We start from the raw sequence: 27,580 nt of genomic DNA, 5'->3' as shown, positions 1-27,580 counted from the left end.
AGCTGTTTTGACCAGAATACTCAAAAAACAGTGGCTTAAGAATAAGTACATTTAATAATCTTAAATAATAAGTCTAGAGTTTGGCAATTTAGGGTGGAAACAGTAGTTCAGCCACATTGCTAAAGATCCATTCTCTTTCTATGTGTCCTTTCTGCCTTAACTTTGGTTTTTCTTCTGTTGGTTGAAGCTGTCTGTTGTAGCTTCAGGCATCACATCCGTGTTCATGAGGGGAGAAAAGAAAAGAAACTGTCAGCTGTATCTATCTATTCCATCAAGAACACCCTAAGTTTTTGCAAAACTGCATCCTCTTTGCATCAAAGTGGCTAGAACTGGAGCCTGTGGTCACCCATTAGAAGGCTCAGAAACTGAGGAATGGGGTGGCTGTGTTTGGCTTAAACCAACTGCAATCCGAGGATGTGTCCACTGCTGTTCCAAGACTGAAGTTCTGTTAGTGAGGAAGATGGGGAAATGGATAATGGGTTGATGGAGAACTTTGCCACTTAAGGTATGAGTTGAAAAATAACTATTGGTGGGAAGTGGTGATGATTGATGAGTGTGGTCAGATCACAAAGGATGGTAAGACTGGAAATAAGAATGCGTTAGATTTAGTTTAAGAAGACTCTTACTGGATCAACAATGAGTTCAGCCAAGAATATCAAGAATACGAGTGAGTGGATGGGCTCCCCATCATCTTCTGCCTTTGTCACTGAGACCTGGTCAATGCAGTCTGAGTGGACTGAGATATCTGCTGGGTCAGAGGATCCCAGAGCTGTGAGCTCTTTGCTGTTGATATCAGTAGCTGGTGGAAAGGCCATATTAGTGCTTGGTCATTTACCTACAAAAAGCAGTTTTTGCTGTGGTACAGTGTGGTTTGTTTTGGCAATCCATATATTGAAATTTACTAACAATAGAGAAAATAAGTGCCCATAAGCAGAGCCTATGAAGATGCACAGATACAAAGCATGTATACAAAGAACATTACTTCTACGAATATATCCTGGAAGCTGAGGGTAGAGATGAGGCAGACAAAATTGAAAAAAGGTTTTATACATAGAGATGTTCATCCAAGTGTTTAGCACAGACGAAAGGCCTGAAAGTACAGCTCCCGTTGACTATCTGACTTTGATTCCCTCTTTATTCCCAGAATTTCTTTCTTTCAAAGTTAACCTTGAATTTAAGTATTTGTTATATTTTATTGAGCATTTAACATGATTTTGAGAGAGGATTCTTTTTTAAAAAATTAGTTTAGTGTGCTCTCTCATTAGAAGCCCCCAGAAGATATTTTGACACAGGGACAGGGAGAATATTAAGGTAAGGGAGAAAGTGCATTAGTGGGTGCCCTAGATCAACAGAAAAGCCTCTAGAAAGATACAGAGCTTTGAGTGGACAGATTGTATTATGGATTGCTATTCACTTCTCTAGCCCCTTCTCTTCTTTCCTTTTCTGTAGGGATTGAGAGGGTCCAATTCATTTCCATTTTATTTATTTTTATTTAATTTATTATTTTTTAAAGAGATGAGGTCTTGCTATGTTGCTCAGGCTGGTCTTGAGTCCTGGCCTGTAGTTATCCTCCTGCCTCAGCATCCCCACCTCCCAGTAGCTGGGACAGGTGCAAGGCACCCTGCCTGGCCACTTACATTTTTAAGGCTCTCAGTATATTAAAACACAAATATCTGAACTTTTTGTAGTACATTTTAGAGGTTTACGTTGAAAAAATTAATGCTGTAAAGCATGAAGACACAAGATAGTTTTTCTGTTCAGAGCTTAATTACAATTCATAGCATGTTAGAGGTGGTGCGTTCTGGTGATTGCATATAAGTGTAAGTCTGGGTGATAAGTTTCTTCTTTCAGTCATTCAGTGTATCTCTGGGACTGATGTATAACTTCATTTGGAGTTAACTTCACCAGTCTAAATTTGAATCCTTTTGTGAGTGTGAGAACTAGTCCAAAGAGCTCTTCTGGTTCCCTGCTCCTTGTCAAAGGTGAAGATTAAGAGTTTGAACCCAGAAGAGGTGTCAGAACATGTTTATTGAATGGATGAATGAATACATTGTGTGGTGCAGATCAACAAAAGAAAGCACTCACAGGAGGTGGAAGTCAGGGAGTGCTATGATGTGTTTTCATTTTACTGTTGGCTTATACATTTTGAGGGGCAACCGTTTCCTAGGTTTTCATGATATTTTTGATCTGATGAGGCTGTGAAATAATCTCCCAAGTCTGCTTCTCCCCAGCAGTGCAGAGCCTGCCAAGGTGTTACTACACAGCAAGCCCCTTTGGATTAATTGAGTCCCATCTGATTCAGGGATGAGTGCTAAATGCTTGTTGATAGCAGATCACAGGGAGAGGGCAAAATTCCAGCTCAGTGGCAGCAGCTGAGGAGATGTCCTGACACGGGTGATGGTGACAAAGGAGCAGATGGCATGGAATGAAAAGAGAACAAGATGTGTACCCAGTGCGGTGTAAATTAGTTACAATTTCCGCATAAAGCTCCATCAGGTTACTATATACAGTGTTCTGTGTGCATAGCCAGCAGTGTTCAGGCTATGTTCATATTCTTATGGTTTAATATCCAATATTAAGGCTCTCCGGAAAGTGAAAGCTTAGCTTTACCTATTCCAAGCTGCAATTAACAGTTTTGCAGAGTTCAATACTATTTTTTTGGGGAAGGAAATTTATTATTGAGGAATTGGGGCCTGGATGAAACAGCACTAGGAGGCTCTCTTGGGTCTCATCCTATTGTGCTGTTTGTTGTGGAGAGCTCAGTTACATATTCAAACCTGAGTGCCTCTTTTTTTTTTTTTTTTTTTCTCCCAGACAGCTTTCTCAACCACACACTGGTGCAGAAGAGTAGAATCCCCTTTATGCAAAGCAGAATTGAGCAATTAAAATACATTGATAAGAATGCAAGTGTCAGTATGCGTCCCTTGGTATCCTAGAGAGACAGTCCTGTCAAGTGTAGATGGTTACTATTTGGAATAATTCATCAGTTAGTCAGTGTTACTTAACAAAATACTGGGGTCTATTTCTGTGAAACAAGCTCTGCACATCTGTCTACTTATTCTTGAAATGGGAATTGACCGTAACAGGGAAAATGTATGCAAAGTCTGACCACATAAAATAACCCTATTTTCTGCAGTTATTTCCCCAAGGAGGGGGAATGTGCAGTGATTCCTTCCTTGTTAGTAGATAAATTGAAAAATGTTCCACCTCGCTTTCATTCAGCTTTATTAATTATGACTGATAGCCTCTGGCTTCATTACAGTTGTATTAAACGTGAAGTCTTTTGCATGGCTTCTGCACAGGATGGAATATACTTCCCTGTTTTCTCTCATCTTGACATACCTTGTCCTGGAGAATTTGTAAAATCATATAAGGAGTTATAGAAGAGCATCAGCTCAGGGCCTAATAAGGAGATTTCTCTCACAGATGTGAGTAATCAGGAATGCCTCACTAACTGTGGAGTGCAGGGTTAAAAGTGCTGTGATGGTCTTATTAGAAGTGATGAGGCATGGGCAGGGGGATTTGCCCAGGAATGAGTCTACTGGCAGCTTTTTGTAATTCTCATCTCTGATTAAAATCCTTAATTGATTCAAGAGCTCGGGTGCTAAAAATCCTCATTCATTTTTTATCCTGATGAGAGATACATGTTCTCTAGAGCTGTGCACATGTGGAGAAAGGAGTGGGGAGTCATTGCCAATTGACAGCAGGTTCTGTGAGGTGGTGAAGAACGGCAGGCCAGGAATGACACCTGCCTGGGTCAGTCCTTGTTTCACCATTGTGGCAGGAACATGCCTTTACCTTAGTTTCTACTTCTGTAATGTGGGGATAATAATATCTATCTCAAAGGGCTGTTGGGCATCAGATGAGAGCCAGGAACATTGTGGGAGCTTATTAAGCCTTTCTTTTAAAAAAGTCTCTTCTTGATCCTGCTTACCTCCTTGAAAATTCTAAATATATAATTTTAATCCAATTTAATGCCCTAATATACTACAAGTCTAGGCCAAACACAGGGGATTACTTAAAATTTCCCTTTATGATTTGGCAGATTACCAAAATCAAGTCTTACCTCAAAAGGGGGTTGGCCCCAAACTCATTTAGAAATTCTTCCTCTTCCATCCATCCTGTCTATATTCTTCCCTGCCCTTCCTACCCTTCCCCATTTCATTTGGTCAAGAGAACACTTAGCAAGGGTCCTGAGGAAAGAATCAGTAGGGAATAGGGTGGAGAGGCAGAAACCATTCTGTTGGAGAGCTGTGTTATTCTCCTTGGGTCCTGTCATGGTTAAGTTTATGTGTTGACTTGGCTGGGCCATGGAGTTCTCAGATATTTGGTCAAAAATTATTCTGAGTTTGTTGTGAGGGTGTTTCTGGATGAGATTAGCATTTGAATCAGTAGACTCAGCGAAGCAGATTGCCTTCCCAATGTGGGTGGGCCTCATCCAATCCATGGAAGACCTGAATAGAACAAAAAGACTGAGTAAGAGAGAATTCTTTCTCTATGCCTGACTCTCTTCGAGCTGGAACGTTGCTCTTTTCCTGCTTTCGGATTCAGACTCAGTTGAAGACTTACATTACTGGTTTTCCTAGTTGTCAGGCCTTCTAACTTGGGCTGGAAATACCATTGACTCTCTTGGGTCTCCAGTTTGTCAGCTGCAGATCTTGTGACTTCTCAGCCTGCATAATCATGTGAGTCAGTTCATTATAATCATTCGTCTATATGTTAATATATAGATAGACATAGATACCTATCTATATCTATAGACATATTTGGATTATATATATGATGTGTATGTCTATGTCTATAGACATGTCTGTAGTGGTCTGGAATTTTTAGAGAAACAGAACTGAAAGATATATCTGTATCTAGATCTATCTATATATCTAAACCCTATTGGTTCTGTTTTTCTGGAGAATCCAGGCTAATACAGATTTTGATACAAAGAAGTGGGGTGCAGGTATAACAAATGCCTAAACATGTGGAAGTGGCTTTGGAACTGGTTAATAGGTAGAGGCTGGAAGAGTTTTGAGTTGTATGCTAGAAAAATAGATGTTAAAAGTGATTCTGACTAGGGCGTACATGGAAATTAGGAACATGATATTGAAAACCGGAGGAAAGGTGATCCTTTTTATAAAGTGGCAAACAATTTGGCTGAACTGTGTTCTAGTGTTTGGTGGAAGGTAGAATTTGTGAGCAAAATGTGGGCTGAAGAGATTTCTAAGCAAACTGTTGAAAAAGTGGTTTGGTTCCTTCTAAATGCATATAGAAAAATACGAAAGGAGAGAGATGAAATGAAGAAGAAATTCTTAATCAAAAAGGAAGCAGAATTTTCTCAGCTTATCCACATTACAAAAAATGGAAAAGCTTGTTTTGAAGAGAACATTAAAGATGTAGCTGAACAATCATTTGATAAAGACATCATGGGTATGACTTATTGACTTAGCCATTTTAACAGAATCCAGGAATAGAGATGAGATTATACCAACAAAGACCCTGCCAGTTTGAACTAAAGAGAACAGAAAAAAATGAGACTAAATTAGGGAAGGCAGTTGTACTTCTTTGATTTAACAGGACCAGACCATAGAGCCATTTAGCCGTGAACATGCACTACTCTTCAAGAAAACATGCACTTTTCTTCAAGAAGGCAATTCAGAGATTGTAAGTGGTACCACTTGGTTTCAACAGGCTAGATGGCCTCTGACCAGTGCTGTGGGAATGGGACCACTCTGCAAAATCTTGGGAGTGGGGCCACATGGAACCTTGAGGGTGCAACCCTGCACCTAACAGAACTTCAGAAGTGGGATTGTCAGCCCAGTGGTCCATGAGGCAGAGCCTGAAACCAAAGAGAATTAATCTGGAGCCTTAAGATCTAGTGGAATTTGCTTTGCTAAGTTTCAGACTTTGTTGGGACCCATTACTCCTTTCTTCTTTCTTATTTCTCCCTTTTTGAATGGGAATGTTCATCCTATGCCTGTCCCACTATCATAGTTTGGAAGCATGTAACTTGTCTGATTTCAAAGGTTTGCACAAGGGGAGGAATTTTGTCTCAGAATGAATCATAGCAACATATGTGTCTCACCCATATTTGATTTTGCTGATATCAGTATTTGGACTTTCGTCTTTAGAGTTCATGCTAGAATGACTTAAGATTCTGGGGACTGTTGGGATGGAAGGAATGTATTTTACGTGTGAGAAGGACATAAATTTAAGGGGGCCAGAGTGAGTGAGTGAATTGTGTCCTCCCCAAAATTCATATGTTGAAGCACTAACCCCCACATGATGGCGTTTAGCAATGGGGCCTTTGGGATGACATTAAGTTTAGATGAGGTCATAAGGTGGGGGCCTCATGATGGGGTTGGTGGATTTATAAGAAGAAGAAGAGAGAGATTGCTGTCTCTCTGCCATGTGAGGACAGTGAGATGGAGGCCATCTGCAAACCAGTAAGAGTGCCTTGTGATGTGTGCCTGTAGTCCCAGCTACTCGGGAGGCTGAGACGGGAGAATTGCTTGAACCCGGGAGGTGGAGATTGCAGTGAGCAGAGATCGTGCCACTGCACTCCAGCCTGGGTGAGAGAGCGAGACTCCATCTCAAAAAAGAAAAAAAGAAAAAAAAAATAGAGTGCCTTCATCAGAACCCAACCATGCTGGCATCCTGATTCTGGACTTCCAGCCTGTATGAAATAGATTTCTGTTGTTTAAGCCACCCAATGTATGGTATTTTGTAATGGAAGTCTGCTTTGACTGATACAGGTCTGCTGTTTTTTTCCTCTAGCAGGCCATCTCTTTAATGTGATGTTTGGCATGGTGTTTGTGTATATGTGTATATAGACAATGCTAATTACTGTGAAGTCCACTAATTTCAAGCAATTCTCAGCAAATGAGTGCATTAGACATGCATTGACCATTACTTTGGGCCTGTCATATTTATTACATCAGCCACTGTTTCAGAGCATTGAATTCCCTAAATTTACTATGGGCTGAGAATCTCCTTGTCAGGTAGTTTGGAATTATGGAATAAAAGCAAAATATCTTACGAAACTGTAGTTTCAGAAACAGAGGAATGGGCTAGGAACTATGAGAAAAGGAACAACTAAAAGATACTGACCACGGAAAGGAGTGGAACTCTGTTTCTCCCCTCCTTCTCCTTCTCTATCACTGTCACCACAAAAGAAAAGTGTATATGAGCTCCATGTCTCCCTTTTCTCAAGTTCTCTTTTTTCTTGTTTTCCTCCATATAGCTCCTTGCTCTGGAGTTCAGCAGTCTGGCTGCTTCTCTGCAGCTGCAGTTTCTTCATGGCTCTGCATGGTCTCTGATGCTCTATTCATGGGCTTTGTTATGGGTTGAGGTGGATACCCCCAGAATTCATATGTTGTAGCTCTAACCTTCAGTAACTCAGAATGTGACCTTATTTAGAAATAGGGTCATTTCAGATGTAATTAAGTTAGGATGAGGTCATACTGGGGTAGGGTGGGCCCCTGACTTAATGTGAGCAAGACTTAAGACCATACAATGAGAATAATGATAGGACCTACCTCCTAGAGCATTTGGGAAGATGCAAAGAGTTTGGTATTTATTTATGCCAATTATTATTCTGTAGTGCTGGACCATTCAAAACCATGTTGCTCCACCTCTGGACAAGACTTGGTTAATTTCCCTTGCAGAGGATTTCAACATACACAGGTTTAGAAAAGTAAAACCCCATCTTATACATCACCTGGCCAGATCCTCCAAATAGCAATTGTGATGTATTAGTCCATTTTCACCCTGCTAATAAAGGCATACCCGAGACTACATAATTTACAAAAAAAGAGGATTAATGGACTTATGCTCCATATGGCTGAAGAGGCCTCACAATCATGGCAGAAGGTAATGAGGAGCAAGTCACATCTTACATGGATGGTGGCAGGCAAAGAGAGAGAGCTTGTGCAGGGAAACTCCTCTTTATGAAACCATCAGATCTCATAAGACTTATTCACCATCACAAGAACAGCACAGGAAAGACCTACTCCGATGATTCAGTTATCTCCCACTGAGTCCCTCCCACAACACATGGGAATTCAAGATGAGATGTGGGTGGGGACACAACCAAACCATATCATGTGATATGCTAATAGATCCTTAATGTGAGCTCACAGTTATTAAATGAACAAATCCATAGATTAAGAACAGAAGTGTTAATGAATTGTTAAAGTCTGCTAATTTGTTGAACATTTAGGGCCATTAACAAGTGCATGGATTTTCCTGAGAACATATAATTACCTTGTCTTCTGATTACAGACAGCTGACACCATAGCATGTTGTTTACAAAAGCAAGATTGTAGAAGAGATTATAGGTGCTCGGATTGACTGGTGATAACTTATTTAGGGGCTCCTAATAGGACTTAAAATACCCACCTGTCATTTTGTATGTACATTATAATATGCTGGAGTATATTCAAAGAAGCTTTAAATTGATGACTATTTTTCTGAAAGGTGCAGCAATTGCAACTTATTTTCTTCCTTCTTAGCGGGATTCTGATATCCAGGTCTGCAGATGCTGCAGGATTTTGCTTAATACATTTAAGAAGTATTGATTCTTCTGGGCATAGTTGGAGACGAAGGAGCAGTTTCTGGAAGAACTCACTTTGGAAGAGAAACAGGCCTTTGTGGCAGCAAAGGGAACATTATTAGAGAGGACAGTAGGTATGTGTGCACATATATGTGTGCATGCATGTGTTGGGTGTGTGTGTGTGTTGGTTTAAGTTTCCACATGAGGAAAATGACAGTAAAGTTACACAGTGGGGATAGGCAACCTTTTAAGAACGGTAACTATGCTCCAGCCTCAGGACTGAGCCTTTTCCAGAGCCAGTAAAGCCTGTCCTTGGGCTTACTCACTCTTTTTTACATTCTTTATGCCTGTATTCTGTGAGGATACTTTATTCCCCTTTCTTCTCTCTTCCTCCAACTTTTTCTTCTATACCCCAACTGTGTTGTAAAGCCAAACGACCTTAGGTTTTGCTTTTTCTCCTCTCCAAAACTTGCCCACTCTTAGTGTGAATTTTGAGCCAGCCAATGTGCTTCCTCTCCCAGGAGTAATTGTTGTTGAAACATTGTCTCTGATGGTCTACTCAGGGCTCCTGTTATGGGTTGAATTGTGTCATCTCAAAATGTATGTTGTAGTCCTAACCTGTAACAACTCAGAATGTGACCTTATTTGGAAATAAGGTCATTGCAGGTATAATTAGTTAGTTAGAATAAGGTCATACTGGGGTAGGGTGGGTGCCTAATCCAACAGGACTTTTGCTTCTATAAAAGGGGAAAATCTTATAAGAAGAAGAACAGCACTATGTCAATATCAAGGTAGAGATCAGTGTGTTGCACCTAAAATCCAAGGAATGACAAAGTTTGCAGGCAGACCACCAGAAGCTAGGAGAGAGGCGTGGAACAGATTCTCCCTCACAATCCTTAGACAGAACCAGTCTTGCTGACACCTTGATCTTGGACTTTTAGCCTTTAGAACTGTGAGACAATTAAGCTCTGCTGTTCTAAGCTTCCCAGTTTGTGGTGCTTTACTATGGCAGCCCTAGTAAACTAATACAGGTGCTATTTTCTTTTAAAGCCAAGCCATCTCAGGCAGCAGTGAGGTGGTGGGAGAGTTATCCAGAGAGGAGGGGCAGAGTCCCCATTTGAGAGCAGACCAGTTAGGCTTAGCATATACTTAGATGCAATTTAGAGGCAGGATCCAGCCTGGAGTTTGCTATAGCTCAGCTCCAGCTTGGCTAACACCATTTCACACTTTTCTTTAAACCAGCTGGAGATTCTTCACCTGTCTTTGCCTGTCCCTGAGTGACAGGATGACCAAGGGCCAGAGGATCATCAAATACTCATTGCTTTTAGCACTATGCAATGTTATTTCCTGCATGACCTCTTGAAAGGGCACAGATGGGAGGCTGTCTTGTTGATTCCTGGTCTGCAACAGGCAATTTATATTCATAATGTGCTTTAAAAAAGCACATACATTGTGGATCCCAGTGCAAAATAAAAATGTGGGGCTGTATGGGATGGCAAAGTCAATCTCCCCTTCCTACATGCTGGCTGTCTATTCTAACCCCTGCCTGGATGCGCTTGGTACCTAGACTGAGGTAGATGATACATCCCTCCCCACTGGTCACCCACCAAACATGTAGTGGTACTGTCAGCCTGGTGCAGGATGGATGCTGTCTTGTCCTGTCCCAAGATGCCACGGGGTGAGTGTCTAACCCTGATCCTCTCTCTCCTTGGGGTAAAGAATGACAGTAGAATGCAGTCTTCTTCCTGTCAGTGCAACTTGGTCTCCACCCTAGGTGGACAGTGGTAGTGGTTGTGGGATGGGGTCAGGAATGAGGAGGTCAGCCTGGACACCAGGGGTTGGGAAGTAGACTGCCGAGAGCCTGTCCGAAAAGGCAAGCAGGTAGGGAGATGGTGGGACATAGGAGCATATGTGAGTCAAAGCTCCAAGCCTGAAGCTCCATGGTCTCATCAGACTTCATTTACTAACCACAAATTCAAAGACAAAATTATTAAGGACTTCAAGATGGCAACTGCAGAGCAGTGAACTTCAACAGCCTGGCCCTTCTGAGGGTGGGGCCCTGTGTGACTGCACAGGTCACTGGCCCATGAAACTGGTCCTGTTATAGAGACAACAGTGTAGAACTACTTAGAAACAAAAATAAATATTATGATGCCATGTGTATCATCATGAGTGCCATAGCTTGAGAATAAATTTTGTGGCCAGAAAGAACAACGAGGAAATTCATGGGTGATCTCCGTCCTTGAAGGTTGGTTTCAAGCCTAGATTCATAGAAGGCTTTGTCTTGGAGGACTAGGAAGATCATCTGATACAATTCTCTCCTTGAACAGGTGAAAAGATGAAAACTTGCAAACAGGTTCAAGATCACACAGCTAATTATGGTTAGGTCTAGGGTGGGAAACAATGTTATTTTGCTCTTAAATTGTTGTAAGAAGGTCCTGGGAAAACTTTTAAGGATGATGAATATGTTTATTATCTTGATTATAGAGATTGTTCATGGTGTTTATATTTATTAAAACTTATCAAATTGTATAATTAAAATATTTGCAGTTTGTTCTTTGCCAATTATACCTCAATGGAGCTGCTTAAAAATATTGAAGGCAAGAATCAAATAAACAACTTGATTTAAGAAAAAGGTAAATAGCAGCTGAAGTTTTTCTGGAATATAGGGAAACAGAAGTGAGCAGTTTTTTGGACAAGTAAACTGCCATTAGTAGCATGCATTAGGGTTTACAAAGTGCTTTTGTTAATACTATCTCATAAGGTTCTTCAGGGTGGAACTTAATATTAGGAAATGTCATGGAAATGCAGAGTCACCAAAGACCTCCTGAGCAAAGTAGGAAGCTTGGGAATCCTGGAATCTCGAAGACAGAAGAACCCTTAGGGATTACTCAAGTGCTAGAGGCATTCTTAAAATTAACCTCCTTTCTGAAGGGAAGATTGGGGATGTAAAAGATTAACCTTCATTTGACTTCTTTTGATGGGAGGAGTGTTTCTGCCCCTTTTATCTGCAGGAACAGGGCTCTCCACCAGCCTGCAGGCTTGGCCTGCCTCCCCATCACCCTGTGGAGGAGCGCCTGCTACAGAGCAGGAGGATGGGCAAGTTCTTTTTTCTGACTTTTAACAGGAAGTTATGCTTCAGAATAATTTGGTCTATTATCTTTCTTCAGAGAATACATGACAAAAATGAGTCAGCAGAGAGGCAGGTTAGAGCAGTCTAAAGAAAAACAATAGATGCTATGAAGATGAAAAAGAAAAAGTTTAGATTTCCAGCGTTAGGATGAAGTTCAAGACTCTTTTATGCTTCCTCATGGACTGTGAGCCCTGGGACAGGCTAGGGAGATCCCTGGGCTCTTTGCCCCCTCAGTCGGTTTTCTCACCGGGAGGCAGCAAGGCCTCTTCTCTTTGAATTTCTCTCATTCATGCTGGGAGTGTTTTCTTTGCTTGAACTGGGATGGGCAGCTCACCAGGAGGTGAGCACTTCACTTGCAGTTCTTCAGAGAGAGCTTGTGACAGTTCAACCCGAAGACTGGACTGCGTTCCTCCTCCACATGCTGAGTTTGCATTTAAAGGAGGGAGGGAGCTCTCTTAATTTGTGATTATTTTTCCTGGTTGCCTTGAAATTGAGCTGAGTGTTCTCCAGTGTCATCATTTTTGTTTCACTGGGTGAACTGCTTTTAGAGAACCCTGCTCTGAGATGGGGGATGTGTGAGCCCAGAGTCTTCTCTGTGGGACCCAGTTCCTGCTGCCTCCCATTCAGACCCACCTTGGCTGGCAGGTGGACCACTGGGAAAACACCCCTTGCTCCTGCTGGGAAGGGTCAAGTGGGGTGGGGAGAAGCCAACCCCAGGAAGATGGAGAGCAGTGAGGGCTGTCATTGCTGCTCAGTGTCTGGGTGACCTGGGTACTTTCTGAGGATCCAGGAAGGCCCATGGAAGAAGCAGGCCATGCAGAATCTGTCCAAATGTTTTACAGCTCCTGTGGTTAGGTCAGGCTTTTATATCTTGGATTTTTTTTTCTTGAAAACACCGTGTGCATAAAAGAGAAAGTCACACACACACACACACACAACACACACACACACACCAACTTTGGCTGTAAATGGAAAGGACCTACTTCTTTTTCAGTGCTGCTTTTATTTTCATGGTTAATTATTTATTCATAAATCTTGCCTGAGAGATTTTATTTTGGCTCCCAAGTGATAAAAGCTCAAGGTCACAGGGGAAGTGTTTTCAAATGCTAAGTGATCCTCCTCCAACCTAGTGTTGTAAAATTTTTATTTCAGGAGTAGTGTTGCTCACAGGAGGGGCGATGACTTAATTTTAGCTCCCAGATGAAATATTGACTTTGCTGCTGATGAGGGGTGGAAGACAGCACAGATCAGCATAATGAGGGCCGTGGCGGAGCTGCCTTCACCCTGAGTTGGCAACCCGTTTATTGTGGGATGACCTTTATAAAATGATGATGATGTTGGGGGAAAGGAGGGAAGTTTCAAGGATGCTAGGCTGCTGCTGATTTCTGCTTCCACTGGAAACAAACAAAAAAATACATTGAGGAAAGACCTGATTTTTCTTGTGCCATTTGAAAGCTATGCATACTTATGTCCAAAAGGAAGTTTGCTTTCACATCCTTTGATAACAATGGCCTTCAAAAATGCGACATTTTTTTCTCATTGTGCCACTGTGAGCTATGGTCACTGAAAAAGGGTGAAAATCATTCATATGAGATAAAGGGTTAATAGCTGAGATTTTAATCCTCTCTAAAAATTAGTTTTAGGTTGTTGACTTCTTAAGGTTTAAATGTTACTATTTTTGAATAGTTACACATGAAATAACATTCAGAAAGCATCCAAAAGTGAGTTCTTTTCCTCCAATGCTGTCTTCCTATCCTTCAGTCCCCATCTCCAGAGGCAGCCACCTAAGAAATTTGTTGGTATTCTTCCAGAAATAGTCTACATTTATAATGCTTGCATATATATAAACCTTTAAAAATTAACTAACAATAGCATATCAGCAATTTTTCTTGAGGTTATTTCATATCAGTACAAGTAGGAGCTCTAATGTTTTACGATGTGAGAAGTCCCAGCCTTCTGTGGCAGAATTGGGTCGGAACTGAGTAGTTCTTAATTTCTCTTCTACTCCCTTTCCTCAACTCCCAGTTATTTTCCTTTGCTCCCAAAATACCCAAAGGCAAGAAAGACATTCTCAGTGTAATTTTTGTATTAGGATATTAGCCAGGCTGCTATAACAAGTAAACTTCAAGATATAATGGCTTAACGGAGATAGAAGTTTCTCTCTTCCTTGGATGACTGTACAGGAGGAGGTGGTCCAGGGCTGCCAGGGTGTCAGTGGAGTCCTCCATGTAGAGCTTCCACCTCAGAGTCTAAGGCAGATGATAATTCTTATTATTTCACCAGCAACAGGGAAATAAAAGAGAAAGGGTCAGGGAAGTACTTACACATTTCTTTTCAGGGGTACAACTCGTAGGTGGCTCACATCATTTCTTCTTACATTCTGTTGTTCAGAGTTTATGCACATGGCCACATAGGCTGCCAGCTGAAACTCGGGAGTTCTGTTATCAAAGCAGGGAGGATGGATATTATATGGTCCCAGTTGGGGACAGGATGGTGTCTTGTTCTATATCCTGGCTCCAGGACTAGTGGAAAAGGGAACACTGGAAAAAGCTGAAAGAAAGAATCGTATTTTGATAAGAAACCCTATAAGACTTCAGGTCCAGGTGACATAGTTCAATGCAGACAAGTGGAAAAGGAGCAACTGTCCATCTCTTCCTGGAACACATGGGTATCTACCAATGGAGAAAGGAATTTACATTCTAGCAAGGAGAGACAGACAATAAACACAATTCAGTACATTAGGTAGCATGTTTGATAAGTGCTGTGGAGATAAACCATGAGGAAGGACTATAGAGAATTGGGTGGTGGAGATTGTTGTGGTTTAGAAAGAACAGCCTGGGAGGGCCTCTTGGAAAAAGTGATGTTACAAAAAGGTCTGAAGGCTATGAGAGTGTGAGCTATGCAGACATCTGCAGGAAGTGCGTATTTGGACAAAGGGAAGAACAAATGCAAAGGCCTCAGAATGAGAACATGCTCAGTGTGTATGAGTAAGAGAAGAACAAGGAGACCAGTATGGCTGGGGCAGAGTGAGGGGAAGATGAGGAGGTGATGATGCGAGGGGAGGGAAGTCTATAGCGTGGGGCTTTGGAGGCCATTGTAAGGATTTTGGCTTTTATGTGGAGTGAGATGAGAAGACAATGGAGGATTTTGCAAAGAGGAGACATGATCTGACTTACTTTAAACTGTCTTTCTGGTCTATGTTGAAAAGCGACCCTAGGAACGCAGAGGATATTGTAATTATTTAGGTGAGGGATGATTTGGTTTAGGAGATGTAGTAAGAAGATTGCATTCAGGATGTATTTTGAAGGTGGAGCCTACAGTATGATGAAGGATTAGATGTGGAGAGTCAGAGAAAGAGAGGCATCAAGACTGACTCTAGGGTTCCTGGCCTGAGTAACTGAGGCAATGGAGCTGCCATTTCCTGAGATGCAGAAGGCACAATGGGGAGTGGATTTTGGAGGACAATTAGAAGAAGCTCAAGTTTTTGACATGTTAGGCTTCAAATGGGTATTAGATGTCCAAGCAGTATAATCTGAAACCCTGGGTTTAGCTGTGTCTTTAGTCAGATACATTTCTTGAATTTTCTAGGTCTATGAGCCAATGTAATTTTTTTCGTACTGGGTTATGCTGCAGGCAAAATTCCTGGTTTATTTACCATCTTATCTGCTCATTGACTGCCTTCTTTTCAGGTGTATCCTATGGAAGTTCACTGTGATCATCCATGTCTTTCTTTATTATCTGTCTTAGGTTGTAATCCATGAAAAGGCAAGAGGTAAAACTGTAACGTTCTCTTATAGCTCCTCCTAAGTTTCTCTCTCCCTCTCTCTCTCTGTCTGTCTCTCGCTCCCTCTCTCTCCCCACTCCCGCTCCCTCTCTCTGTGTGTGTATGAGGGAGAGAGAGTGTGTGTGTGTGTTTTGAGGAAAACCATTAATACATTATTTATGATGATAATTCAATTTAAAAGACATTTATTGAGTGTTGAATAAGACAGCGTCTGCCTTCAGGAGCAAAGAAGACAGATACATTAACAAATAGTTATAATGCAATGTGTCATGGACTATAATAGGAGTATAGGAATATAGATCTGAGGAAAATTAAACCTGTTGGTTTCAAACCAAGCTATGGCTTACTTTCCCATCATGGTCTCATTGCCCTGGTGAATTTGATGGATCTGCTAGGAATCTTAACCAGATGTGTGGATGATGCAGCAATTGTGTTGGGTGTACTGACTGGACATGACCTCAAGGATTCTACCACAGTACAAGATCCTGCTAAACCATTCATACTTCCCAGTTTGACAGATGTAAACAAACTATGTATAGGAATTCCAAAAAAATATCTTGTACCATAATTATTAGTGAAGTACAATCTCTTTGGTCCAAAGCTGCTGATCTCTTTGAGACTGCGAGGGCCAAAGTAATTGAAGCATCCCTTCCTTACAGTTGTCTGTTACCATGTATTGTGCACATTGGAAGTGGCATCAAATATGGCAAGATTTGATGGGCTACGATATGGTCACAGAGGTGACAATGATGTTTCCACTGAAGCCAGGTATTCTGCAACCAGACAAGGATTCAATGATGTGGTGAGAGGAAGAATTCTCTCAGGAAACTTTTTCTTGTTAAAAAAAACTATGAAAATTATTTCATCAAAGCACAGAAGGTGAGATGCCTCATTGCTAATAATTTTGTGAAAGCTTTTAATTCCGGAGTACATGTCTTGCTAACTCCCACCACCTTGAGTGAGGCAGTACCATACTTGGAATTCATCAAAGAAGACAATACAACAAGAAGCGCCCAGGATGATAGTTTCACACAGGATATAAACATGGCAGGATTGCCAGCAGTAAGTATTCCTGTTGCACTCTCAAACCAAGGGTTGCCAATAGGACTGTAGTTTACTGAATGTGTGTGCGTTTTGTGACCAGCAGCTTCTTATGGTAGCCAAATGATTTGAAAAACAAGTACGGTTTTCTGTTATTCAACTTCAAGAACTCATGGATGATTGTTCATCAATCCTTGAAAATGAAAAGCTAGCCTCTGTCTCTCAAAACAGTAGAGAGAAATATATCATGCAAATTAAAATGACTTTTAGGGATTCTAAAAAAAAAGAAATTATTGCTTGCATTTTTAACTTGGTGATGGTTATCCTCTTAGACATGGAACCATAAAGATGTAAAATTTACAGAAGGATTAACTTAGTCTGCAAAGCATAGGGGTTAATTCACAGCTAAGATAATAGAGAAATTTATCAAGGATAGAATATGATAATACCTGTAAGAAGCAAAGTCAAACTGTCTATTGACTTTGGGCTTTATTATGTCTTTTTATTTCCTCCCCCTTTTTATAGCATTTAAAATGTAATTAAAATGATCTGAGAGTGTTTCTAGCATGTATTTTGATCTTGACTTGGGTCTAGCTTAGTAGTCCAACATTTGAGTGTCATAGATTAATACAATATTAGGGCTGGAAGTAATCCCTCTTTTCCTTGCTATGCCTATTGCCCTTACTTGATGTCTGCTAACACCTACAGTCTATAAAATTGTTTTCTAAAGTGTACCCATGGGTGCTACTTCTATGGAATACTAACAGTTATCTGGGGAAAAGGGGCCTCGGCCAGTCAAGTAAGTTTCCTTCCTCGAGACCTGTGGAGTCTTTTGCATACTAATGTACACGGAGAATGTCCAAGATGGAACTGAAGGTAGAGAGTGAAATATGATGTGTACAATATCCAGAGTTTCCCCAAATGATTTATATTTGCTAACAAATGATATGTAGTATTGGATTTTTCTCTGCTTTATGTTTGTGTCTCAGTGAAATTTTGTGTTCTATAACACTCAGTGCTTAAATGGCAGTGTTTTTTTGTATGTTTATTTGCTTTAAGTAAAAAATTAGTTTAATTTTTTGAAGCAAAGTAAAAATTGTAGCTTGCCTTACATTTAAAAACAGCTTTATTGAGGTGTAGTTGGTATAACTTAAATGTACATATTTAAAGCATAAAATTTGATAAGTTTTGATGTATGTGTGTAATTGGGAACTCATTATCACAATCAAGGTGATGAACATCTTCATCATTCCCAAAGTTTTGTTGCATCTCTTCCCTTCTTCCTGATCTCTTTTGCCTGCCCTCTCCCTATCCTCAGGCTGATGTGCTTTCTGTCACTATAGATTAGTTTCTGTTTTCTAGGATTTTATATAAATGGAATCAGAGTATGTACTTTTTCTTTTTTGTGTGTGTGATGTCTTTCACACAGCATAAATATTTCGAGATTTATTGATGTTGTTGCATTTTCAATAGTTAATTCTTTTCCACTGTTGAGTACTGTTCCATTGTATGGTTGTATCACAGTTTGTTTATTCATTAATCTGACGATAGCTATTTGGTTTGCTTCCAATTTATTGCTACTCCAAATGAAGCTGCTATGAACATTTGGGCACAAGTCTTTATATGGACACAAGTTTCCATTTCTCTTGGAGCTACCCCTAGGCATGATCATAATAGGTATGTGTTCATATGTTTAAGAAACTGCCAAACTGTTTTTAAAAGTAGTTCTGCCATTTTTACATTCCTGCCAGCAGTATAGAGTTCTATTTCTTTCACATCTTTGCCAATACTTGGTATGTCCGGTAATTTTAATTTTAGTCATTCTGATGATATGTAGTGGTATTTACCTGAAGTTTTAATTTGCATTTTCATGATGACTAATGATGTTGACCCTCATTTCATGTGCTTATTTGCTATGTTTGTATCTTCTTTAGTGAAGTGTCTGTTCAAATATTTTGCCTGTTTAAAATATATTAGGTTTTGATTATTGAGTTTTGAGGGTTCTTTGTGTATTCTACATGCAAATTCTTTATCAGATATATGATTTGCAAATTTTCTTCTAGTATTTGGCTTGTATTTTAATCTTTTAACAGTGACTTTTGAGAACAGACATTTTAAATTTAGTTAAAGTTCAATTTGTCGATTTTTTTTCTTCATGGATCTTGCTTTAGTGTCATATTTAAGGGTTATCTTTGACAAATCCAGGGTCACAAAGATTTTCTTTTAGGTTTTCTTCTAGAAGTTATATAATTTTAGGCTTTATATTTAGATTATGATACATTTTGAGTTAATTTTTGTATATTATGCAAAGTTTAGCATAGACCAAAGTTTACTTTTTTTGCACATGGATATCGAATTCTTTCAGCACCATTTGATAGTAAGACTATAATTTGTCCACTGAATTGCCTTTGCACCTTTGTAAAAAAATCAGTGGTCCATATATGTGTGGGTCTATTTTTGGGTTCTGTCTTCTGCTCCACTGATCTGTTTGTGTGTCTATTTGACCATACTACATTGTCTTGGTTACTGTAGCTTGAAGGTCGGCAAACTTTTTCCATAATGGGTCAGATAGTAAATATTTTAGGCTTTGTGAGGCACATACGTCCTCTGTAGTGTGTGTTTCTTTTAAAAACCATTTAAAAATATAAAAACCATTCTTAGCTTGGGGACTGTAAAAAACAGGTCATGGGCTGAATTTGGTCTGCAGGTCTTAATTTGCTAACTCCTGCTATAGTGTTATAATACATTTTGAAAGTGGGTTGTGTTAGTCTTCCAACTATGTTCTTTATTTTCAAAGTTGTTTTTGCTATTCTAGACCCTTCATATTTCCATATGAATTTTAGAATCAGTTTTTCAATTTCCACAAAAAAAAGGAATTTTGGGATTTTGACTGGTCTTTGCTTTTGGGGTTGTGTTGATTCTCTAGGTCAATTTTGGGAGAAATGACATTTTAACAGTATTGAGTCTTCTGGCTCGTGAACATGATATATCTCACCATTTATCTAGGTCTTTGTTGATTTCTCTCAGTAATTAATATTGAACAGGTCTTGTGTACCTTTTGTCATACCTAACCTCAGGTATTTAATATTTTTTAAGCTACTATAAATAGTAGTGTTTTAAAATTTCGATTTCTGTTTTTTTGTTGCTTGTATAGAGAAATAAAATAGTTTTATTTGTTGATTGTATAAAATGCAACTCTGCTAAACTTGCTCACTAATTCTGATACCTTTTAAGCATATTTCATAAGATTTTCTACATAGACATTCTTGTCATCTGCAAACAAAAATATTTTTAGTTGTCCCTTCCCATTCTGAACTATTTTTATTTTTTGTCTTGACTTTTGGCACTGGCCATAACTTCCAGGACAATGCTAGGTAGAAGTGATGAGGGAAGACATATTAATCTTTTTCCTAATCTTATGATTAGTTTTCTAGGGCTGCTATAACAAAATATTGCAGACTGGGTGGCTTAAACAACAGAAATGTATTTTCTCACAGTTCTGGAGTCTAGGAGTCCATGATCAAGGTGCTGGAAAGTTTGGTTTCCTCTGAGGTCTCTCTCCCTGGCTTGCAGACAGCCGCCTTTTCACATGGTGTTTCTCTGTGTCCGTCTGTGTCCTATTCTCCTCTTCTTATGAGGGCACCAGTCATTATTGGATTAGGGCTTAGCCATGTGTCTCCATTTTACCTTAATTACATCTTTAAAGACCATATCTCCAAATAACCATGGTACATCTTAAGGTACCATTGGGTTGGGATTTGAACATATGAATTTGGAGGATGGGACGTAATTCAGCCCGTCTTTCATCATTAGGTATGATGTTAGCTGTAGGCTTTTTGTAGCACTGTTTCATGTTGTGGAAATTCCTGTCTATTCTTAGTTTGCTGAGAGTATTTATCAGGAATTAATGGAATTAATATTGAAATTTGTCAAATGCCTTTTTACAATTGTTGAGCTAGTATGATTTTTCTCAATTTGTTTATACTGTGCTTTTAGAATGTTATCCAACTTTGTATTCCTGGGATAAATTCTAATTGGTCATAATGTATTAACTCTTAAAATATATTGGTGAATTCCATTTTCAGAGATGTGCTAACTAATGAGACAGTAAAACTCCCAAAATGTAAGTGACACTGAAACACAAAACATAAAAAGTTCAAAACCAAAAGAATTATTTGAAAAAAAAAGTGTGCTGAATTTAAAACATGGAAGAAATAGATGTTGGAAACTTTATGCATAAAATAGAACTTCATATTGATAACACTAAAAATCATATATAATTGCTAAAGCTGTTTTAAAGATGTTTGCTGGGAAATATAGGATAAATATGTAGCAAAATAGCTTAAGCTACTTTGACATGTAGATGTAACTATTTGGACACAATAGCTTGATGTAATTTTGAACTGGCTAATGATATAAGACCAACTCAAAGAACAAATAAACCTAGCAAAGTTTTTCATTGCAATTTGACTTATGCACTGATATTATTAACTTGCAGTTCTTTTTATATATGTGCAACTTGAACATGATGGCGGTTTGAAGAAATAATTTTTTTGGCTTTACTGTTGACAATTATGATTAGCTCTGAACTGTATAAATCTGTGAAGGATTACAAAGTTAATAAGTATGTTTTAGAGTTTAAGTTTTATACAGAAGTATGCTCTGATGTCACACTTCCAGTGAAAAGAAAATTTTCTTAAGTAGTTACCTAGATCAAGGACCAGAAGAAAAATCAATGCATTGTTTCCTTTATTGCAAAAGTCATGCTATGAAAAAAGCCTAAATAAACAATGTGCCAAGTGACACAGTAAAAATTGTAAATTAAGTGAAGTGGAGTGCATGACATTCTAGATTATTCTCTTTACTATGTGATAACGTGGAAGATAAATTACACATGACTTTCATTGCATATTAAGGCACAATGATTGTAGAGCAGAAAAGTTGAGCGTGCTTGATTTATAGAATAAGCTCTTAATACTTCTGCAAGATAAGAAAAGTATTAGGTCTCATCTTCTTAAAGAGGTAAATTGGACATCTGAACTGCTCATTTGTCTGGTATCTTTGGTATTATAATGATCCTAATACTTCCATAAAAGGAAGGAGTACAGCATAATTGTCAGTGGCAGATAAGATCAAAGGACAAGAACAAAATCGGAAGCTTAGAAGAACAGAGATTTAAAGATTATTATGACATGTTCCATAATGTAACAGTTTTCAAATAAGTCATGATCTGGATTATTTCAAAAATATAAAATGTTATCACCAAACACTTGATGAATTTTGACAGAATTTTTGCATTTTTATTTTCTATTAAAAATATTCTTACATAGGGGGCCGGACACCCTGTAATCCCAGCTCTTTAGGAGTCCGAGGCGGATGAATCACAGGGTCAGGAGTTCGAAACCAGCCTAGTCAACATAGTGAAATCCCGTCTCTACTAAAAAAATACAAAAGATTAGCTGGGCATGGTGGCGGGTGCCTGTAATCCCAGCTACTCGGGAGGCTGAGGCAGGAGAATCATTTGAAACCAGGAGGTGGAGGTTGCAGCGAGCCAAAATCGCTCCACTGCACTCCAGCCCAGGTGACAGTGCAAGACTCTGTCTCAAAAAAAAAAAAAAAAAAAAAAAAAATTCTTACATAGGAAATTTATTGATCTGAAATCCATTCCTTTCAATGAGAGGTAATTTAAATTTCATTATGACTTCATAGGAAAAATTGTTGGAGTGGTTACTGATGGATTGAAAATGAACATCAAAAATAAAATACTGCTCTCTTCATTTTGAATGAAGTTCCAACATAAATATGCTAAGTTTGCTAAAATTCCTTTTAAAATCACTTCTAATCCTCCTGTCAACATGTATCTGTCAGACTGGCTTCTCTACTATCAGTGTTATGAAACAGAAATAATTTAGGTATACATTATCATAAGCAAGAAGCATTGTGATCAATCCAAACTTAATCAAATACATTAACCAGCACAAAGCATGCTCATTTGTTACATTAAGAACTTTAATACTGATAAATATGATGTTCCTTCAAAGTGTGCACTTCAGTGTTTAGTATGTGGACTCACTCTTTCACACTCTTTGTTTAGTTACAATTGCAGAATGACAAAAATTATGATTGTATATCAGTGATTCGTTACTTATTGTTGTATATACACACTTTCAATAAAAGAAGTGTATAATTTTTGCTATTCTTTTCTTTTTTCTAAGTTTTGTTTATTCTTATATTTATTGAAATGTAATTTTATGTCTGCTGAATATAATAAATCCGGAGGTTACATTTTTTTCATCTTGCTTTTTCTAATTTATTTTTCTAGCAACTTTATTTTTAAAGATAATTTTTTTAGAGCAGTTTTAGATTTCCAGAAAAATTGCGAAGATAGTGTGAGTTCCCATATACCCTACACCATTTCCCTTATTTTTAACAGCAGTATGGTACATTGATCACAATTAGTGAGCCAATATTGATACATATTATTAACTAAAGTCCACAGTGTATTCAGTTTTCCTTAATTTTACCTTGTCTTTTTCTGTTCTAGGATTGCATCTAGGGTACTGCATTACATTTAATTACTGTATCTCCCTAGGCTCCTCTCGGCTGTGATAGTCTCTGAGACTTTTGTTTTTGTTGACTTTGACAGTTGTGAGGAGTACTGGTTGCGTAGTTTGTAGAATGTCCCTCAATTGAGATTTTTCTGATGTTTTTTGTCATGATCAGACTGTGGTTATAGTAATCCATTGTTAAATCATATCTTACAAGTGCACAGATGTGTGGTGGATTGGATATTTAAAACAAACAAACTGGTTCTTCTCTACAGATGGTTGATGAAGCACACTCTTGTGAAACTGGTGTCACACAGAATTCAGGGTGTTGATGAATGACCTAGGGAAAGGTGAATCCAGACCTCCTCTGGATTCTGGGGCTCCTAGCAGAAGAACTTTTGCTCTGAGACTTTCCTGGAACATCTTTTAGTCTCTGTGTCTTTCTCATTGATCTTCAGATTCCAGGAGAGGAACTGTGATGAACTCAGGTTGGAGAAAGGCAACTAGAAAATATTTGGTGATTTGGGGGGTGGGTTTGCAGGTATGGGGCTTTACCTGGATGTCAGACTGGGGGAATTGATGAGTCTGAGCTCACTCATTCCCACCTCTATCATACCACCTCCCGGCAGGCACACTTGACAGCAATAATTTAACTTAAGCATACCCTGAGAATGACACTGTAGTCTAAGAAGAATGTGTGTTCGAAGTCCTGAGCTAAGGTATCAAGGAGTGGCCAACCTGGAGATCCAGTCTTTATCTATGAAGGGCATCTGAACCTCCAGCCCATCACCCAGAATGCAGGTCATACAGAGGATCGAGGCTTTTTGTTTTGGGTTGAATGGAGGTTGCTAGGTAGAGGTTGCTGGATGGAGGGTGCTAAGTAAAAATGCTGTATAAATTGTATACTTTTTACAAATGGTAGTGGTTCTCCCATTACCACTGGACCATCCTTGTATGTAAATTCCCCCTAATAAACCCCATGTCTCCTTTGTTGTCTCTGGATCTCTCTCTTTTTTTTTTTTTTTTTGCCCTCTTGACATGGTACCATCCTTACTGGAGTCAGTAGGGGTCTGGCATGCCACCCAAGTGTCCATTTTTATTTTCTAAATGTTCTTTGTTAATTCCAAAGCCCTGACTTTTCCTTCTTCTTTCAGAGTTGGAATTCTTTTACTTTCCAAAAGGGGATGATGAGACACCACTTACTAGCTCATCAAATAGGCCAGGCTGGTAACGTAAGGTATTTCCCTGACCCCTTCACTGGTAGGAACTGGCATGCATGGGCACTGGCAGTGGTGAACTCCACTCACTTGCTGCTCCACCCCTTATGAGAGGGGGAGTGCAGATGAGTGGGTACAGGAGTTGGGGTGGGCGCTTTTGGGCACCAGCAAGAGCCAACCCTGTACTGGCCCTGTTGCAGCATCTAGGGGAGAGTGCCCATGACCCCTGAAGCCCCAGAGGAAGTGTTACAGTGCCCTTTTAGCATTGCCATCCACAGATGGCTTAAGTGTTAACAGCTCAGTGGAGGGTCAGTGTGACAGCCTTTTGCACCCACACTTGTGGCACCTGAGTTCTTAACTGGTGTCCAGGAGGAATGAGGTGGCATGAACGAATTGAAGGTGGTAAATGCAGGGGATTTTATTGCTGATGAAAGTGGCTCTCAGCTGGAAGGGGAGCTGAAAAGGGGATAGAGAAGGAAGGTAATCTTCCCCCGGCATCTGGCCGTCCCTGGCTGGACCCCTCTCTGAAGTTATGCCATCAAGCTGTCCCTCTGAATTCAAGCTGCTTCTCTCCAATGTCCAACTGTAGTCTCCGACGTCCAACTGCTTCTGCTGTCTCTGCTGGCTAAGCCTGGAGGTTTTATGGGCACAGGATCAGGGGTAGGGTGGGCCATGGGTGGTTTTGGAAAAGGCGACATTTGATCAGGAAAACAGGGATGTAACTCTTCACTTTGGGTGGTGGTGTTAGGCTTTTCAGCTTGAGGGTGGGGCCCTTGCCAAGGACTTGGCCTCTTCTGCCCAGAATTTCCCTGCCTTCTGTCCCTATCACTGTGATGAAGAATCCAAGGTAGGAAACTAATCTCTACTTTCTGGTTTTAATCAGTAGAATTCATTTCTCGATAGAAAATGTGTGTAGCTCCAGTTCTACCTCTTTTCTCTTAAATATTTTTTCTTTTAATATTGTTCGCATTTTATGCACTAATTAAAGAACCAGACATTGCAAACATGACACATTGATTTTTTCCACAATAATGTTTGTGAGTAACGTATGGAATTGCTAACTAACAAAGTTATGGTTTGGTTTGTCTGTCTGCTTCTCCATTTGGGCCTCTGGCACAGCCTCCTAACTGGCCTCCCCGCCTCCAGTCCTTGACTCTTAAAAATGCAGCCTGTCCAGAGAGTCCATGGATTCTAAGGGGCACAACTTACCTTATGGATGTCTTGCTTGAAACCCAGTAAGCCCTTTTGGTTGCCTAGAGCGAGGTGTTGTCAGGACCAGCATCATCTGCATCACCTGAGAACTCGTTAGAAATGCAAATTCTCAGGCCTTACCCCAGGCCTAGGAGGTCAGAAACTCTGGGGGGTGGGGCCCAGCAATGCATGCTTAGAAAACCCTTCAGGTAATTCTGAATCAGGCTGAAGTTTGAGAACCTCTACCCAAAAGGATAAAAAACAGGCTGCTTCTTTGGAGAAGGCCTGCTGCGGCCTGGTCCTCACCCCTTTTCTGGCTTCTTCTGCCCCATTTCCTGCTTTGCATTTTATACTATAGTAAATTGTCTGCAGTTGCCTGCATAAACCATTCTCTATCTCATTTTCAGTTGTTTACTCAAATAGGTCTTCTTGGTGCGAAATCTCCCTGCCCCTCACCTGGTCATCCATGCTGATACTTGAACCCTTAACTCCAGGGTCATTTCTTTGGGAAGCATTCCTCCTGCCTCCGTGCACCTCCTTAAGGGCTCTCCCAGTACCCTGTGCCCATGGCTGTAATTAAGATAAACTCATCACATTATATTTATTTGCTTATGTCTATTTCTGTCACTACGTTGTGAGCTCCTTTTATCGGGGACTCCGCTTCTTTCATGTTTAATCCACAGCACCTAGCCGCATTTGCTTGACAGTCAGTTATTTGACTATCACTGAATGATTTATGAATGAGTGAAATAATGAATGAATAAATACTCGCCAATATTTCTGTCACGTCTATGGTTCTTTTCCTGCATTCTCTATAGTCAAGTAAAAATTCCCTTTAATTCACCAGACGTGGCAAGCCCAAGAAATATTAATTATATCCCCTTTTTCAGGTTATCAAATGCAAGACAGTTTCTTCCTGTCCTATAACTTCCACATTATACATTTTAAGCCTCCCACACTTGGTCCAAGGGCCAATCTTAGCTCTCTCCCAGGCAGTGACATTGTCATGTTGTAAATTTGGCAGCAGCAGAGATATCTGATTGATTTCTGTCGCTTATTATTCATTCAGAAATTCATTCAACTGAGTTTGCTAAGGTGTCATCACGAAGCCAGTATGGACTTTATCAGAGGAAGTGCTTTTTAAAATTCTACTTAATGCTCCCTTAGGGCTTCTGTATGCTGCCAGAGTAGAATAATATATTTTAAAGAAGAAAGAAAAACAGCTCATTACTGTTTACTTATATTCCTATTTCTTCTTTTATTTAGGAGCTCTGTGTCTTGCTTGCATCAAAGACATGCATATTCAGACAATTTTGAAAATGAGAATTTAAGTAGTCATGTATAAAATAACACAAGCAGAAAACAAGACTGGTTCTAAAAGTCATTTCTGTTCTTCTTCTGTATCCACGCGTCACCTGAATAATACAGATGTGCACACTTGCTGTTCCATCTGCTGCAGGACCTGCACACACAGCAACTCATCCTGCAGAGGTTTTTGGGCCATGCCGATCCAGGCACATGCTTCTGCCCACTTTCCTTTTGTCATTACAGATTATAGTTAGAAATATACCTTCTGGCCATGGGATTAGATAGACAGTAAAAAATAAATAGTAATGATGACAATTAATTTACTCTTTTTGGTCATTTGTATTTTTCAGCAGCCTTTCCCATTTATTCTCACAGTTTCTTTTATTCTGATAGTTGAGGCACATTTGTGGAAGTATCATTTTGGATTTACTGATAAAGAAGCTATGAAATTAAAAAATTCAAACTTGAAATAATTCAAACTTAAAGCTGTTGGAACTTTACATTTTTAACACTTTTAAAATTATAATTTAAAGAAAAAATTGACCACGTTCACTTTTTTTTTTTTTTTTTTTTTTTGAGACAGGGTCTCAATCTTTTGCCCAGGCTGGAGTGCAGTGGCATGATCTAGGCTCACTGCAACCTAGATCCTCCCATCTCTGCCTCTTGAGTAGCTGGGACTACAGGTGCACACCACCACACCCAGCTAATTTTTGTATTTTTTGTAGAGACCAGATTTCTTTTCTTTTTTTTTTTTTTTGAGACAGAGTCTGGCTCTGTCGCTAGGCTGGAATGTAGTGGCACGATCTCAGCTCA

The 27,580-nt window shown here is 39.6% G+C and overlaps 1 pseudogene; it reads left to right on the top strand.

The window, feature by feature from the left end:
- Positions 1 to 15,083: 15,083 nt before the first annotated feature.
- On the top strand, positions 15,084 to 23,112 carry LOC129458276 (glutamyl-tRNA(Gln) amidotransferase subunit A, mitochondrial-like; annotated as a pseudogene).
- The last annotated feature ends 4,468 nt before the right edge of the window (positions 23,113 to 27,580 follow it).

This window comes from Symphalangus syndactylus, chromosome 19, assembly GCF_028878055.3.
Source record: "Symphalangus syndactylus isolate Jambi chromosome 19, NHGRI_mSymSyn1-v2.1_pri, whole genome shotgun sequence".
NCBI classification, from domain to species: Eukaryota; Metazoa; Chordata; class Mammalia; order Primates; family Hylobatidae; genus Symphalangus; species Symphalangus syndactylus.
This window is presented reverse-complemented; position numbering and strand designations above follow the sequence as displayed.